This window comes from Pongo abelii, chromosome 9 (assembly GCF_028885655.2).
Source record: "Pongo abelii isolate AG06213 chromosome 9, NHGRI_mPonAbe1-v2.0_pri, whole genome shotgun sequence".
NCBI classification, from domain to species: domain Eukaryota; kingdom Metazoa; phylum Chordata; class Mammalia; order Primates; family Hominidae; genus Pongo; species Pongo abelii.
Genome location: NC_071994.2, coordinates 125,352,355 through 125,367,648, shown reverse-complemented (window position 1 = coordinate 125,367,648; position 15,294 = coordinate 125,352,355). Strand labels below are relative to the sequence as shown.

Genomic DNA, 15,294 nt, shown 5'->3' with positions numbered 1-15,294 from the left:
ATTCAGTGTTCAAGTCCACAGCCAGGCAAAACTCAAATAAATTTTCCTTTTTGCAAGCAGCTGCACTGTGAGTTCGCCTTCCATTAGTAAAGGGACAATGAAGGAAAGGCAAACCCCGCGTCCAAAACATGGCCAATGAAAGGACACTGGAATGGAAGCCAGGAATCCTGCTGTGGTGGAGAGACATAGACTCATGAATCCACCACAATCAGATACTTGCTTCTTTTTAACAGCCCTATCAGCCGAGAGAAATAATGACTCCTGAATCATTTCACAGTAAAAAAGTTAAAATGATGTCTCAATGGCGCTGCATCATGCCAGGTAATCACTGCCCAATTCATTGATTATTCCTTAAACTATTCTTAACCATAGGTAGCCTATCTCTTCATCATGCTTAGCAAGTGAGTGGTTTGGTATAAAACATTTGTACAAAAGTTTGGGAGTATTCCGAGACTTCACATTCCTATTTGATCATTTTTCTGGTAAAATTGTTCTCAAGGTCCAAGGGTAGCCAGGGGAATTCCAGGAAAAATGTGAAGTTACTTATTTGCAGAACCTATTTATTATGCGTAGTTCTGGAAATGAAGTAAACATAATGGTTCCCGATGTTTTTCTAGAAATACTTTTATTTCAGTTTGTTTTTCTTTTTACTCTTGTTCTAGTGTTACTTTCAACTTTACAAAAGAGTTGGGTGGCAAAAGAAACCAACCGAAAAACAAGTAAAAATTCTTAACCCATTTTAAAATATTGTAAATGTCTTATTTTCCAGACACGCATGGATGATTTGAACATATTAGCCTAACAAGATGGAAGCAGGTTTAAAATTTTATATAAGAAGTTACCTTTTTCAGGTAATGGTGTTTTTCTGTAATTTTCCCAAACCTTTCGTTTCCTCAAGTATTGCAAATTTTTAGGGCATGCTTGAATGATTTAATTATGAAGAATAACTACATTTTAAACTTAATTTTTTAAAACAGAAACCAGTTTTATAATTTTCATAGCCAAGGAGTAGAGCAGGCATGGCATTCAACTCTATGGAGTTTGGAAAATTTTTAAAAATTTATTACTGAACAGCACTTGGTTTTTTGGATTTGAAAATTAAGCCATAGAGCTACAACTAAATTCTCAGTTTTGCCAAACTTCACAGCACCAGCAGGCTCTGAGCAATCATAAGCATTTGAAACTAGCAGGCACTGCCCCTTAACTCTGTCGCTATCTTGGGCATTTGAGTGAAAAAATATAAGTATTACAGGATTGGCTGTAAAAAGCCTACCATGTGTTCTGAATTCCTGGAAGATAGAGCTTATATAAATTGCATAATAACAATATTGATTTTTTTTTTACTTTAGTCATAGATTGGCAATACTATATGGCACTTTATGAAACTATTCCCATGCATATATTCAGTGAGTAGGATTTGATCTTAGCTTTCACGATATAGGCAGTTTCCTTTTAGTGTCATTGAAGGGCTTTATGCCACCTAAAAATGTTTAATAACATAAATTATATATTTGCTTTATAAGTTACAGTACTTGGCCTTTGTCATTGCTTATCAGCATTAACCCATATTTTCCAACTTGTTAATATTACTAAGAGAGCCCACGGATTCTTGCTTAATGAAGCAAGCCAAAATTTCTTCTGAAAAAAACCCCTCATTTTCCTCCTCAACAGAAAGAAGATTCTTAAAGGACATATTCAATTATACTTTAAGAAAAATATCTACTCCCAAACAAACCATTCCTTTACTAGGTCAGTATTTGATTTTCTTCTCGTTTTTTTCCTGCAGCCTGGATATCTTCTGATTGCTCTTTTATTTTCTAAAATGGCAACTTGGGATTGTTTGGAGGTTAACACTACAAACCATTTGAAATGAAAAACTTCTCTCTGTTCTATATTTGCCAAGGAAAGGGAGAGCTGCCCCCAGCTGAAACACAGCATTGAGCTCCTTTCTGTGGAGGTCAAGAGTGCCATGCAAATTTATGAAAGTGGTGCTATTTGAATGTCTCAGTGTACCACTTTGATAGATCTTAGTCTATTGCTAACAAATATTGTATCGTTTTAATAAGCCTGATGATAACAATTCATTCTCATTACTCTGGGATGTTGGGCTTATTCTGTTCCATTATAATAGGAGCACCTACATCCCCCACATTCCAGCAATATTTAACAGGGTTCAAAGTGGCCATCCTCAAATACCTCTAGCCCCATGCCTTTGTCAGAGAGACCGAAAGAAAAGAAGCAGCTCAGAGCTTATTTAAAAATCTTTTATTTTAGAAAGGAAATGAACATTTTAAAATAAAATAAGTAAAGACCATCTGGGGGTGACTGATTTGGATACTACTTACTTCCACTTGCTATTGTTGTTTCTTTGGATCTGAAAATTAAGCCACAGAGCTACAACTAGATTCTCAGTTTTGCCAACCTTCACAGCACCAGCAGGCTCTGAGCAATTGTACCACAGCTCACTTGTGATGAGATGGGGAGACAACAAAGTATCTATGAATGGTTATGTCTCAGTTTCTGTTCATCGTACTGTTGGTTTCCTGTTCTCTTTATTTAACTTTTTAGGTTGCATACATGAGGGCCTGCTCTTTTCTCTGAATAATTCCTCAATTCAGCTCTGTCTTTTTTTGTTCCCCTTAGTAGGGCTTCAGTTCATCTCCCAGATTCTTTCTTTTTTTTTTTTTTTTGAGACAAAAATCTCACTCTGTTGACTAGGCTGGAGCGCAGTGGCACAATCTCAGCTCATTGCAACCTCTGCCTCCCAGGCTCAAGCAACTCTTGTGCCTCAGCCTCCAGAGTAGCTGGGATTATAGGCGCACGCCACCATGCCCAGCTAATTTTTTTGTATTTTTAGTAGAGACAGGGTTTCACCCTGTTGGCCAGGCTGGTCTTGAACTCCTGACCTCAAGTGATCTGCCAGCCTTGGGCTCCCAAAGTGCTGGGATTACACACATGAGCCACGAGTGCCTGGCCCCAGACTCTTGAGAAAGGAGTGAATGTCCATTTGTTGAGGCAAATGAGATAATTATTTTGAGAGCCAGGATCCATAATTATAGCTAACAAAAGTTAAAAAGGTCTTTTTTTAGGTCCTGTAAAGGGATGGAGTCATGTGTGTTTCCCAGCATCTAGGACACGGAGTTATTTAGCTTTCTAATATATGTCGCTGAAGTGCTTATGATTATGCCTGTCTTCAATACAATTCACAAAAGGGACCATTAATTGAAAGTTCATTGTCTTGGATGTTCACTTCTTATATGTAGAACATTGGCTTTGCAGAAAAAAAATGTTATGTTGACAAACGCAATCATTTTATAAGAAGGTCTCTGAAACAGATTCATCCCTGTTCTTTCAAACAGTATTGCGGGGTGGGGCGGGGGGCGGTGCAGGGGGAAGGAGGAACAACTATGTAATTTCTTCTATGGTTCAAATTTTATAGAGTACACCCAAACTTGCTCGTTGTTGGTGTTTGAATCAATAATAAGTGTGGGGATGGGATGGGGGTGGGAACAAAAATGCAAACTTTTCCTGAAGATAGATCTTAATATACCTGAAAATCTACTCTAGAGTGGTTTTCAAAAGAAAAATATTCCTGCAAATCTGTTGGTAGTACTTGCTACGTTTATTCTAGTTGTTTTCCAGAATGCAAATAGGAAAATGAAAGTTTCACCATCATTTTTAATGTAATGACAGGTATTTAAAGGAATGAATTTGCATTTGGGCTCTCATGTGTTCTTTCTCTCTGCCTACAACTTAAAGAATTTTCTTTATTCTGCTGGTTTGCCATGTTGATATCACTTTGCCCAGATTATGTGTTCAGCAGTGAATAAATGAGTCTTCCACATATAAACAGTAACATGATGAGGCTTACCTAAAGTCCGCTGGATTTGTGGAAAAAGTGGAAACCAAGGGAAGCACGTTGGGAAGGACATAGAAGATGTTGCTTAACTTTTGCTTTTCTGAGAGTGGGACGAAGTCCTTTCCATTTATGGCATAAAACAATTGAATGGTAGACTCTTTTATTGGATTAATGGTTGTAACATTTTATTTTCAGACATGTCACACCCCCAAACGAGAGAAGATATTGAGGCCTGTTGCCACAAACCCGTAGATCCGAACTTGTGGTATTAGTCCGCACAAGCTTGTATCTACAGGTATGTGTCTGTTAGGCAATCTCACAGACCTGGGGCTTTGCTTATATGCCATTCAATATCCCTTCAAGTTATTTCATTCTCCTTCTCTTCCCCTTAGTTTCCTTTAAGAGTGATAAAAATGGAAAAGTGGGCTGAGGTGGAGGAAGGAAACCTTTTGTCCTGAAATGAATGAGGTTCTTCAATGATGAATTAATAGGCTGGCCCTCAATTCCCGTATCTCTTGTAACTGGTCTCAGCTGTCAAATTAGAAGGCTGGGCTTGCAGGTGAGGCAGCAAGAATTTGAGTGATTGGAACATCTTACTGTTGAGTGATGAGTAAATAGATAAACAAGGGTTTGTTATGTTTTCTGTAAGCCTAATTGTTTTCAAAGTTATTATGATATTTTCTGGAAAGTGGCAGATGTGTTTACAGGACCAATTTCACCGTGATTTGGGTTTTTGGGTTTTCCTTTGTCGCAATTCTTCCTCCCCCATTTTCCCCAATAATTTTGCTTCTGAAGATAAGGACTGATAAATCAGAATGAATGTGTTTAACTGCCTAACTATTTGTACTTCTATTTATATCCAGCAGTGTAAGAAGGACTTCTTATAAAAAAGAGATCGCCTGTTTAGGTCCAAATTCATATTTGGCCAGAGCTGTTTTATAAGTCTTTATCCTGTTTAAAAGGCTGGAATGAAAATAATTTTATCCCCTTGCCTCTTAAATGTCACCATTGTGCCAAGATTGAAAAGCTAAACTGACCACAGATCAAAGCAAAACTGGCTATATTTGTTTCATTCCAACAATGTGAGCTGAGGAGTCTGTAAACAGAACTAGAACCCAGGGTGAAAAGTTGATCAGATTTGGATAACTCTAAAACTTTTGCATGCCCTTTTGGTAAAACATAGTGTCAGAAGTTCCCTTAAGATATGTGTGTGTGTGTGTGTGTGTGTGTGTGTGTGTGTGTGTGTCCTCTTCTAACAGAAAAAGTCAACATGAAGTAGTTGGTGGGTTAACATTAGAGAAAAGTTTGAAATTCAAGTGGATAAACTTTGTCTCCTCTTAAGACCTACTCAGGAATAACTAAAACTCTTTCTTTCATCCAGTATATAGAAATGAGATTTTGCATTTCTGAGTTAGGACAGCCTAGATACAGATGACATATGTATAAAGGGTAGAATTTGGAATTCTGTAATTGCTAGACCAAGACGACATTGTTTCCATGCATTTCCTTTGCATAGCACTGAGAAGGGTTGTCTGTGGTGCTCAACCCCCTGCTTGCCAAGAAAGCATTGCTTTATTATAGAATGATGGCATATTACAACCCAAAGTGAAAGACTGTCCTCATTGGTGTGTGTTATGTAAATTGTTTGCCTAAGGCCTTTATCTACGCAAAAAGCAAACAATTTGCTTGGTTAGTTTTATATGCCTCTTTGAAGTGGTTAACTTGGAATGAATAAACTGCTAGCAAGTTAAACCAGTACCTCCACTAGATAAATACTTGTTTGATAAGGGCAAAATCACATCTCTACTCATCATCCTTTAACCTGCTGTTAAGTGTACTACCATGGGATTAACGATGGAGTTCAGGGATCCATGGGGACCATAAGCTCCCAGTATTCCCCGTACAGGAACAATACTGGGACTGCAAAATGGCCAATAGGTGACTGCCAGATTACTTCTTTTAAGGAGGTTTTTAAAAACACATTATCCCAAGAAAAAAAGATTATGTAGAGCAGTTGGCCCTTTCAAAGTTTCTAAAAGGCTTCAAACTTTGATTCATCTGGTTAGAAAATATTCTAGTGGAAAGCCCAAAGCCCCTGGACATTGGCCACAAGAAACAGGATATTAAATATTTTACATGATGATGAAATTCAGTATTTTTCCCTCCTTCCATGTTCATGAATGAATGGTTCTGTAGATATTAATTATTCCTTTGAGGCTCCCTCAGAGCGTACCAAATATCCTACAGGAATCATGCAGAAAGTAAAATAATTTCAGAATTTCCCCAGAAAGGCTTGGAAGAAATATTTCAACAGCTATTATTGCATGGAGGAAATGGAATGGGTATAAAGCAAACTAGTTTTATTAAATTTCTCAAATCATCACTATCAAAATATATTTAAGATGTAATACCAGGACATGGTTTAGATTTGTTTTCTTAAAACAGGAAAAGAAACTTATTTCAAGAAATGCATTTGATAAAGCAACTCACCCTGCATCATCAGAGTTTGAGGAGGGAGAAGCTGAGATTTAGCTTGAGAAGTTTTCTTATTTATATTTCAAAATTAATAGATGTATTTCTTTACATGGGAAAAATGGTATGTGTATGATAGAATTAATTTTGAATTTTAAACTAATATGATTTCTTAGTTTTCCAATGTGCTTACGAATCATTCCTCAATATTTGTTAGGTCCTATGGATCCTTATCTGTTGACTATGGTATTTAATCCCATCAAATGTCACCTAGCCTCTCCAATTAAGATTTTTAAAGCCTCTACTGCCTGTAATAGCACTGAATTTGTACAGAGAAGTTGATGTGAATGACTCTTCAAAGATATTCAAAGATTTATTAGAACCTAACATGGTAGTTAATAAAGTATGAGTTGGAAAAAAGCCACTTTTTACATTTGGCATAGCCATAAGGCTAGAAAAATTATGATTTCTTCATTCTCTCATTCATTCAACAAACCTTTATGAATATTTACTTTGTGTTCAGCACTTTGCTAAAGGACAAAGATATGACTCTGGCTTCAAAAAACTAATTATCTGATCAGGGGCCCCTTTGAAGAATTGCGTGTCAGCCATACAGACACATGTTTTAATGAATCCCATGTTTTAATCATAACATTTGTCCAACTTCCAAATACCTAATCAAATATAGAATATGTTTACTAATGGGGTGTCTCTGCTGTTTCCTAATCTCAGACACTCATAGCATTGTTTGAGGTTTATCCTTACTTCATTTGGAGGATTGCTGCTGGCAGCACTTAAAACCTCGGTGTTTGATAGCATGAGAGTCTGTTTACACATGTTCAGAGAATGTATGGAAGATTTTTTTTAAGTTAATAACTACAATAGATTGTCTCTATCTGAAGATATACTACTGTTGTTTGCCTATAAATACTAATTCTTGTTTTATTTTTCACTTGCACTTTTCGATAAGAATTTTTATGACATCATTCCATATCATAATTGCATGTTGTTATTACATGCCTACAAATATTTACACTAATTATGTAATGAGCCATAATTGCACTAATACATGATAATGGGCTAAAATCAGTGTAAATAAACAAGGAAATTCACAACCAAAAGAGCAGGGTATTGAAAACCATTAGTATTCTAAGAGCAGCATCTTTATATCTTTGACCCCCAGAATAAGAATGTACATGGAAAAAGATCAATTTTTCCATTTCTGGGTATTTAAAAGCCCTCTGAACTGTATGTTGTGGCTGATTGACTAGCACTCTAGCACATGGATCTTATCCTCTCTTTGTTGTGTCTTCCTTTGTCAACACTTACTGCCCTTCCCCTGCCTTGTGTCCCATTCATAAGAGTTATATATCGTGATTGTGTTTACAGAGTCAGGCACAGTGTCACTGCAAGGTGAATGAAAAAATTCAGATTAAGAGGAAAGAAAATGAATTATATTTTCTTTTTTTGGTCCCAGTAAATGTTAACTCTTCTACATAAGTGAGCATCTGGTAGCAGAAGACTCAGAAATACATCTTGAGTTTCCATAGGAGATCTGGGATTTAAGGTTAAACCGGCCAAGTTGAATTCAGCCACTCTATGAGTTTTTGCCCTCTCTGGAATCTTAATAGCAAATCCATCTTACTATGAGTGAAATTCTGATATAAATGTAAGAACAAAGGATTGGACATAAAAATAAAAATAAAAATGATCATCCCTTAACTGCAAGTTCATTTATACTCCCATTTATCCATTTATGCATATATTCTTCTTCTCATTTGACAAAGTTTTTTTTTTTAAATTTCTACATGTGCCATCTACTAGCCATTGCAGATAATACCAGATTGGCAAAGGTGAATTATGGGGTCCCATTTTCACATAGCTTGGGGTCCAGCGAATGAGACAAACAGATAATTTATAATGCAAAGATGTGAGAATTAAAGCATAAATGCATATATGAAATTGTGGGATAATCAGAGAAAGAACTCTTTCAAATGAGGCTTGAAGGATGAATGAGAGTTTTTTTTTTTTTTGATAAAACTAACCTCCCAGTCTTTCTCCCAAACTAGGTAACCTTGATCAAACAGAGGCAGCCCCCCTGCTCCACCCCCCCAAAAAAAAAAGCAGTTTCACCCCATCAAAGCTGCATAAGGAAATAGGGTTGGAAACTTGGGAAAAAATCATTTTTCTCCAGGCTAGTGGAATAGCATGAAGAAACATCAATGCTACGGCATTTGAATCTGTCTTTTGAACACAATCAATGCAGTAGAAGTATCAGGAAGATTCTTAGTGTGCTCAGACATGCCTCCATCTCTATTTGCCTAGGCTGACCCAGCTCCTTTGTAGCACAGCCTTTACTGGGCAAAACCAGAGTCCAGCTAAGCAATGAGGAGAGGTGGCTTCTGATAGACCACAGAGCAGTCCTTGTGGGAAAATATAGACCTGACCAAACTTGAGTTTACATAGAGATGAGAAGTTGCTAAGCTTGTAGGAGCCTATCTCCTGCTCCAGCACCTGCCTGGGACTGAAGATACAGGAAAGATTCAGTTTAAAATTATGAGGCGGGTGGATCACAAGGTCAGGAGTTTGAGACCAGCCTGGCCAACATGGTGAAACCCTGTCTCTACTAAAAATACAAAAATTAGCCGGGCATGGTGACACACTCCTGTAATTCTAGCTACTCAGGAAGCTGAGGCAGAAGAATCACTTGAACCAGGGAGGCAGAAGTTGCAGTGAGCCAAGATCGTGGCACTGCACTCTAGCCTGGGTGACAGAGCAAGACTCTGTCTTGGAAAAAAAAATTACAAGTGCAAACAGGGAAATAGGCACATTTTGTAGGTTGTTGAATAGACTGTTGGGGACAGACTTATGAAAAATGCGGAAACAGTCAACTCTGGAAAAAGGAGCATTTTCTAAATATGAGAATTATGTAAAATACATGATAAATATTGTTGGGTGGATGTTCAATATAGCTTTTGTGGTATTTCTTAATCTGTATTTTGCTCAGAATCATGTTTTCTATGTCTTTTCACTCTGTTTTGGTTTAAGCCATTTCTTCTTGTATATCCATCTTTTAGTGATTTCAGTTTTTCAGTTTTACCAGAGAAACATTTATTTTTCTAATCTTTTTTTAAATTGCCCAAGTTTAAATATTGTTCTACTATCCTATTTCTTCAACAGATATCAGAAGGCATTAAATTGTTCAGAATCACCATTATGTAACATTACTATAATTTCCATGCACAAATAGTTCAAGAAGGCCAATCCCAAGTATTTGCTCCCTTCATATTTGCATAGTAATCTCAAGCCAAGGTTTTTGTGTTATCTCTTCTATCATCAGACTCTTTGATGTGTTGTCTCTTATGAATGGCCCAAATAGGTGACAGCACGAAGAATAATTATAAGACTAACTTGTAATTTCCCTGCTTAAGAAATGGTAGTTTTCCAGCCATTGTGACTGCATGCTCCCAGGTTGAGGTAGTAGGTTGTATAGTTTAGAATTACATCAAGGGAGATAACTGTACAGCCTCCTAGCTTTCCTTGGGTCTTGCACTAAACAACATGGTGAGAACGATCATGATTCCTCCAGGCCTTTTCTCCCTATGAAAGGTAAGATTGGGTACAATTATTTCATGGTATTTTAGAATTCAAGTTTTGTTTAATCCTTGTACCCATGCTGCATTTTCATATTCTGTTTCCTCGGGTTAGATTTTGTTTTAAGAAAAATGTGAGACTTTGAGGGATTCAGTATGTCAGTTGTCCATTGTCACAAAAATGCTGTATAATAAACAACACAAAGCCTCAGTGGCATACAATAAATGCATATTTAGCTCATGAGTCTGTATATCTGTGATTTACACAGGTTTTCTGGTCTTGCCTGGGCTCGTTTCTTCTGGCTGTCAGCTCTAAGATGGGGTCACTAATTGATGGGGGCAGCTCATTTCTGTGCTATGTGTCACATCTGACAACAGATTAGTTCTAGCACATTCTTATGGTAAAGGCAGAGGAATAAGAACAAGGACAAGCCAAATGACTTAAGGATCTTACAAGCTTCTGCCTGCTTTGTATTTGCTAATATCTCATTGGTCAAAGGAAGCCGCATGGCCAGTCCTGAAGCCAGAGTGGCCACTACTACAAAGTTTCATGGCAAAGGACATGAACTCAGGAAGGCATTACAAATTGGGACTGTTTTCTGCAACTGTATTGCACTTTCTTAGATATCGTCAAATTAAAAGAATTTTGTACTCTCCACTCAAGGAAGTTTCCAAGATAAAGAGCCATGTTTTGGAATTCATATTTTGGGTTTTATTCTAAGCTGGTCTTTGAATGCAATTTTATATCCCTGTTATTGAGATATGCTCTAGCCAACCTCTATGAAAACTTCTATGGAAAAATACCAAAAGACTAGAATAGTAATAATGTAGAGATTGATTATCTCAAAGCATAAACTTGGTCATTTCATAGTGATCACCAATGTCATGAACAACAGACATTTTACCTGTCTTAGATGGAAATCCCACAATCTACAAAGAGCATATGAGCAGCCAAACCAGCACTCAAATCCAGATCTTTCAATTAGGAAGGAGTTAGTTGTTCCATGTCTGGATACTTTTCAGTAGAAAATGCAGACGGGTAGTCAGAAGGTACATAATGAGGTATTTAGTCCATTTTATTATTTTCTGTTGGTTTAATGTACAAAATATGTCAAAGGAAATGGTTATGCAGTCTGTAGGTATAGTTTCTCTCTCTCTCTTTCTCTCTCTCTCTCAGCTACCTCAAAGAAAAGATGAAATTCCCTGTGTCAGGATTTTGATTCTATGCTCAAATATTTTTATGGTGAATTACCACCAGTGATTGTCATGTTACTAAGAGGTCAAGAATAACTAGCCCCATGTTATAAAGAAGCACAGCTGAAGGTTCGATGTTACTTTCAAAACACCCTGAAACTCTGCAGCAGAACTAGGAGCAAGACTCAAAGGCTGCCGTGCTGTCTTTATTTCTTAGCTCATTCTTTCATTCTTTAGAAGGGACTATGCCTTGCTTTAGACGATGCTGTCATTACTTTGTGACATTTATTATGAGTTTAACATTAAGCGTACTTGTTACCTGTATCTGTGTTGGATGAGTTTGTATATTAAACATCTGTAGCCACTTGACACAGATGAGGACCTACTTAGTACTGTTTATACATTTATAAACCTTCTTTTTTTTTAAAAAAAAATCATGTTATCTTTTTCTACAAAACCATAAGATCCTCTCCTTTTCAATGGGATAAACCTGAGTGGGTTTACACATCCATGATTCTCAAGAGCAAGCTAGTGTTTGGGATACCCTGCTTCTGAAGACAAAGTAACCTTACTAGGATTGAATTTCTACTGACTTTAGTAATGAGGTTTTATCTACTAAAGTTTAAATAATGCCTTATATGCTTTTAGAATGGCTATAGTGTCTAGGAGCTCACATTGTTGTGATTTTTAGCCAATAGCTCACGGTGGGACAGAGTTTGAGAACTGCAAGGAAAATAAATAATGTTGGAAGCCACTTTAGATACCATCTTAGTGTGAATTTCGGCAGTAGTGGATGGGTAAAATTTTTCCAAAATAATGTATCCCTTGTCTTCATCTTTGGTGAGTATGTGTCTATTTCCTCAGGGAAACTCTTCACTGAATTTTATATAATGGACAGTCATTTTTAACCCCATAAATCCCAAATACATCATTTAGACAAATGGCCATAGTATCTTCTAGGAATTAATCTCAGGGTTTAAAAAGGAAAAGAGGAGCCAAGGTGGGGTGGACCACTTGATGTCAGGAGTTCAAGACCAGCCTGTCCATCATGGTGAAATCCCATCTCTACTAAAAAATACAAAAGTTAGCTGGACGTGGTGGCATGCACCTGTAGTCCCAGCTACTCGGGAGGCTGAGGCAGGAGAATCGCTTGAGCTCAGGAGGCAGAGGTTGCAGTGAGCTGAGATCATGCCACTGCACTCCAGTCTGGGTGACAAAGCGAGACTCTCTCAAAAAAAAAAAAAAAAAAAAAAAAAAAAAAAAAAGGAAGGAAAAGAAACTTGTAGTGGGATACACTTTTACATATTTATCAAGAAATTATATCTCTATGGGTGGTACATACGTTATTTTAATTTTTCAGAATCTGTTCAGCTATTTTCCTAGTTCACTGACGAGCTTCACAACATCGAAACGTTGCTGGCATCTTGACCTTCTTCATCCAGCAAAGAATGTTTTGCTGACCCAATTTAAGGGGACTGGTCATTTAGAATAGTGAATTTATAAACTTTATTGAAGATATAATAAAGTGCTCCTTAATTATATCTGTGCTCCTTAATTAGCAGGCATAAGATTCTTTCCTAATTGGGTTATTAATAGAGATACTAAAGCTAGCATGTAACAGTGCAACCAGCCCCCTTCTTATACCAGAAATGTATTTACTTCTAAAGACAGTCTTGTGAGGACAAACACTAGCCTTCTCTCTAAGTTGACTTTGGCGTATTGTCTTCTCTGAGCTTTATGAAGATCTAAGGAAAAAGGAGTAAACCAAGTTTTTCTTAATTCAAGCAATGTATATTTCCTAAATATTTAATATAAGTTCCAACTACAAATAGAATAACAACTACGCCACTACTATTCTTTCTAACCAATCCATCAGGGCAGGTGCTGCTGTTAACGCATGGAACACACTCTAGGGTAGCAAAGTTTTACATAATCAAATGCTTCTTTACTCCAGAAGTCTAAGTACTTAAGCTGAGGGTAAGAAATCTGAGGATGGCTTCCCATATTTACATAAATACATCAAGTTCCCCCCTTTAATTGTGGGTCACACAGCCTATCTTTTTAATATATTTTAGTTCCCTTCACTAATACAGAACCCTTTGATGCAGCACAAAAAAAAAGTTACATTTTAGAAATAGGGATATCGTGACATCGAGCAGGGTCCTATAGATCTTCCTAGTACAATGGTCATTCATTCAACAGAAGCATGCTTGAATCGTGCATGTAAAGAGAATTCACCTGGGGACATGAGTACATGAGTGCTGGTACCCAACCTGGTTCTGCCATAGTCAAATCATTGAAACGTTACGACCTCCACTCTTCAAATATGTAAACTCGTGGAATTAAACGGAATAGTTTCTGTGGTACCCATAATGAATATTCTGCAATTCTGGGATTGTCACTCAGTAATCTTTGATTTCATGAGTAGACTCTTACTTCTTTTTCTCTTTTTCTTTTTTTTTTCTGAGACGGAGTCTCCCTCTGTCACCCAGGCTGGAGTGCCGTGGCGCCATCTCGGCTCACTGCCAGCTCCGCCTCCCGGGTTCACTCCATTCTCCTGCCTCAGCCTCCTGAGTAGCTGGGACTACAGGCACCCGCCACCACGCCCGGCTAATTTTTTGTATTTTCAGTAGAGACGGGGTTTCACCGTGTTAGCCAGGATGGTCTCAATCTCCTGACTTCGTAATCCGCCCGCCTCGGCCTCCCAAAGTGCTGGGATTACAGGCGTGAGCCACCGCGCCCGGACAACTCTTACTTCTTAGACTACATATCCTCCCTGTCTTGTAGCGTGGAAGGGTATTTCCCCAATTCTATCTCTGCACTGTGAAAGGGACATGAGCAGAATAGTAAGGAACATTTTCAGTAATGGTTGCCACATCAAACTACTAACGCTGAAGGCCATATTAAGGCAGTGGAAAAAGTAGCCTGAGAAGAAAGTAAATATTAATCCCCTCGTTCGTTCCGTGGTTTGCTGATGACTAAGGTAATAAAGAAAAGTAAATTAGTTTCTGCCAAGTTAATGTCTATGATCAGACACTGAATATCATTTTACAGTGTAGATTATCTCAGTGGCGAACAGGAGGGAATGTGTCAGATTCACCACCTCCTTCCCTGGTTCCCATTTGTGCTCTTTCTGAACAAAAATTATGTGCTTCGTGCTCCACCGCCGACTGCAGTATGGAGCACATGAGAGCTTGTGTGGCCCTTCTCAACCCTTTTACCTCAGTCACAGAACTCCCACTGTTCTGTGCTAATGCAAAATGCAATAACGTTTAGCATCAGGACATCTCTGAGTCAAGAGGTTAACGGAAAACACATCTCCCATTGTGTTCCTGCAGCTCTGATACTGTTAATGGCGAAAACACCATGGAGACAAATAGATCTCTCTTTATCCAGGAAGCTTTGAGTGAAGAGAAAGTATATATGACATCTTTACAGCATGAGAGCCTCTCTATATGGTGCATTAAGGAGGGTGGAGGAGGGGAGAAGTTCACGTAACATCATGTTTAATATGGTTTGAGCCTTGTCTAGAAGATGGATTCTGTCTTTTTCATTTTCTTTCTGTTGTTTTAATAAATAGTTCCAGTTCTGGCATGGGAAAATGAGACTTAACCTCTCAAGATACAAATTCAGGGAAAGAGGACTCTTTGAATAAGCACAGTAGAGACTTTATGGGGTATTTCCTAAAATGTGACCCAAATAAATGTTTGATAACATAGCCACCTCTTTCTGACTTATCCTACTTTGTGCATCGTGCCTTTCTCTTCTGAGTGCTTCAGGTAGAAGGAATGTGGATCAATATATTTGTGAAAAGGAACCAAGGCAAAACAAATCAATACATTATGATTACACTGAGATTTTTACTTGAAAATTACCTGAAAGTAGACTGTGTGCTCTGTGTGGCCATCTAAAGATCACAGGCAAACACATTTTTGTGATCTTATTATCTGTTCACTTGCGAGGCTATCTCAGGGGAGTCTTAGTCAAGATCACTTCTTGTTCCTATACGACTTTAAAAAGAAATTTGTTTTATAGTTTATAAACTGTGATCAGAAGCTAAAATTAAGATGTCCCATTTCTTCAAGTGCTAAAGACTTTTCTCTCTGTGGTTAAAAAAAAAAATTCTGGGTCAGGAATCCATTTTCAGGGTTATCTGCACAGTTCAGATCCCACAAA

The 15,294-nt window shown here is 37.7% G+C and overlaps 1 long non-coding RNA gene across 2 annotated transcripts in view; it reads left to right on the top strand.

Moving 5' to 3' along the window:
- The window catches only part of LOC129048802 (uncharacterized), a 197,300-nt gene that overhangs the window by 169,112 nt on the left and 12,894 nt on the right, over positions 1 to 15,294 (top strand). Inside the window, exons 8-9 of one of the 2 annotated variants that reach the window (XR_010141750.1) lie at positions 770 to 851; positions 1,672 to 1,749. This is a non-coding gene — a long non-coding RNA (uncharacterized LOC129048802). Of the gene's footprint in view, positions 1 to 60; positions 227 to 769; positions 852 to 1,671; positions 1,750 to 15,294 lie in introns of those variants that run through there. The other variant, XR_010141751.1, reaches the window with a different exon arrangement.